Source organism: Condylura cristata, unplaced genomic scaffold (genome assembly GCF_000260355.1).
Source record: "Condylura cristata isolate star-nosed mole 26May11 unplaced genomic scaffold, ConCri1.0 scaffold00008, whole genome shotgun sequence".
NCBI classification, from domain to species: domain Eukaryota; kingdom Metazoa; phylum Chordata; class Mammalia; order Eulipotyphla; family Talpidae; genus Condylura; species Condylura cristata.
The window spans coordinates 51,657,290-51,660,013 of record NW_004567109.1 but is presented as its reverse complement, the minus strand read 5'-3'; positions in this window follow the sequence as shown (position 1 = coordinate 51,660,013).

The following is a 2,724-nucleotide window of genomic DNA, read 5'->3' as shown; positions in this document are numbered from 1 at the left end:
TCTGTCTTTGGTGAATCCTCTCACCACACCTGCACCTCTGATCTGTATCCCAGAGTTCTATATGCATAAATAAACCTTAAAAAAAAAAAGATAACTAGGCTCAGTGAAACCATTCATAATAAAGAATATACTTCTTTATTAGGTTTAACAGTCTCAGTCCTATACCACCATTATTGAATATCTCGTCAATTAGACAATCTTTTCCCCAGATTTCATCTTGACTATCTGTTCACTTTAGAGAGAACTTGGTTACTGATAAATGGGTTTGCATGTAATTTACAAATTCTTCCCACTATGCTCTATTCTGGACTAGATGTTCTCTAAAGTTCTGCAGTTACCACAGCAATTGCCATCTTTGGGAGGTGGGGAGATTCCATCTTCATGTTCCCATTTGAGATCTGTTTCCTGCTCCTCTTCTTTCATTATTTATTCCCTTGTTTTCATTTTAGTAGCTTCTTGAGAAAGAGTGCATGATATGCAAGTATTAGAAAATGTTGTTCCTCTTGACTGATAATTTGGCAGAATTTTAAGTCCACCTAAATGCCTATATATTTTAAGTCTACAAGTTTTAAAAGCCTGTACTTTCATATTAATGTCAGTTAAAATTGGAAATTTTAAAGGCTACATATTTTCTTTGATCTTTGAGGTGCTATTGCTGAGAAATCTGATGTTACCCTGATACTTGATCCTTTGTGATTGTTTTCTCCTCTGAAAGCTTAGGATCTATTCTTCCTCCTTTCATTCTGAAAATTCATGTCTTTGAGTACTTGAAGCTTTTCTTGAATTACTTAAATCTTTTTTCACTCTTAATGCTGTAGACTTTCTTCAGATTCTGATTGAAACAAACTGTAAGACTGAAACATCCTGTAACATTTCAGAGGTTATAAGCATGCCTTGGCGATCCTGTGGGTTCCAATGCAGATCACTACAATAAACCAAGTCACACGAAAATTTGTGTTTCCCTATGAGTTAAAAAAAAAAAAAGTACACCTTAATTTAAAAATACCTTGTTGCTAAAAAAATTATTAAACAGCATCTGAGCATTCAGTGCGTTGGACTGAGTTACTTCATTGATGATCTCTTCCCTTTTGGGCTATTCTTTCTTATCTTTCACTTTGAAAACTATTTTTGTTTTACTTTCGTCCCTACAGTGTCTATTCCTTGTATTCCTTTCTCTGTTATTTAGGACTCTTATATTATTGCATTTCCTCGGTTGCTGTCCATGATTAAACTATGATAAACAGCAAAAGATAGGTATCTCTGAATGGTTGGCTGGTGTTTTTCACTTTAAATTTTATTATAGGGTGATCTGAACATGGTTTGTCAATGCAACATTTGTATCAGTATCTTTGGCTGGCACAAAGTCACTTATTTCCCTTTTAGGTATAGTACTCAAGCGCACAGCAGAGAATTTACCCTCTGCAATGAAACCTCCAAACTTTGGCCTGGCAGGAGATAGTCCCTCTGAGACATGGCTGAAGGATTTAGAGTTTAATTGCTTCTCCAGCAGCTCTCTTCACCCTCTTAATTCCTGAGGTAGCAAGTCCTGAACCTTTCGAAGATTTTGTGGTTTAAGCTGAGTTGTTTCTCAGCGATCCCCTCTGTTAAGACTTGGGACATATATTTCACACTTAACGTGCTTGAATTTCCAAACGATTGTTATCTCCTTATCCTTTAGGGTTTAAGTTTTAGCTGAAGTTTAAATATAGGAGAATCGAAATTAGCCAACTGTGTTGAAACCACTTTTTAGCTCAGAACGAATATTGCTACCTTAAAAATCCTTTTACCCATAGCAGCCCAGTTTTCCCAGCACCATTTGTTGAACAAACTTTCTTTGTTCCATTGCATATTCTTTGTTCCTTTGTCAAAGATTAGCTGTGCATAAACTTGTGCGTTTATATCTGGGTTTTCTATTCGAACCCACTGGTCTGTATGTCTATTCTTGTTCCAGTACCATGCAATTTTGATTATTATGGCATTGTAGTAAACTGCTAAACATGGAGGTTCCATATGACCCAGCAATTCCATTCCTAGGTATTTACTCAAAGGACACAAAAACATAGATTCAAAAGGACACCTGCAAACCCATGTTTACTGCTGCTCTTATTACAATAAGGAAGACATGGCATCAACACAAATACCCCAAAATAGATGACTGAGTTAAAAAGATGTGGTGCATACACTCAATGGAATATTACTCGGCAATCAAAAAAGATAAACTCATGCTTTTTGCAGCAACATGGATGGAGCTGGAAGGGGTTGTGCTTAGTGATGAAATAAGCCAGAAAGAAAAAGTAAAATACTGGATGGTTTCACTTATAGGAGTGTAAGGGATAAGGGAGGGAAAAAAGCAACTGTAATAAAGTGAAAATGAAAACAATGAACAACTATAAAACAGAGACATTTTATGAAGGTGGAAAGGGGAATGGGATCAAAACTGGGGTGGGAATAGTACATAGGAATATGGTGATGGCACATGGGTGAACTGGTGGTGGGAGGTTCATGGGGATTACAAATGAGATGAAAAATACACAAAATAAATAATGATGCAATAAATAAATTAATTAAATTAAAAAAAATCTTTTTTACCATCACCACTGTGTAGCCCAGTCACTCTTTCCAAGAAATTCTGCTTCTCCAATTTGGAATTTCCCTCCACCTTCAGACTCCACAAAAACTGCGACACAGAAACAAAAAGAGGTACACGTACTAGGTGTGGGGGGA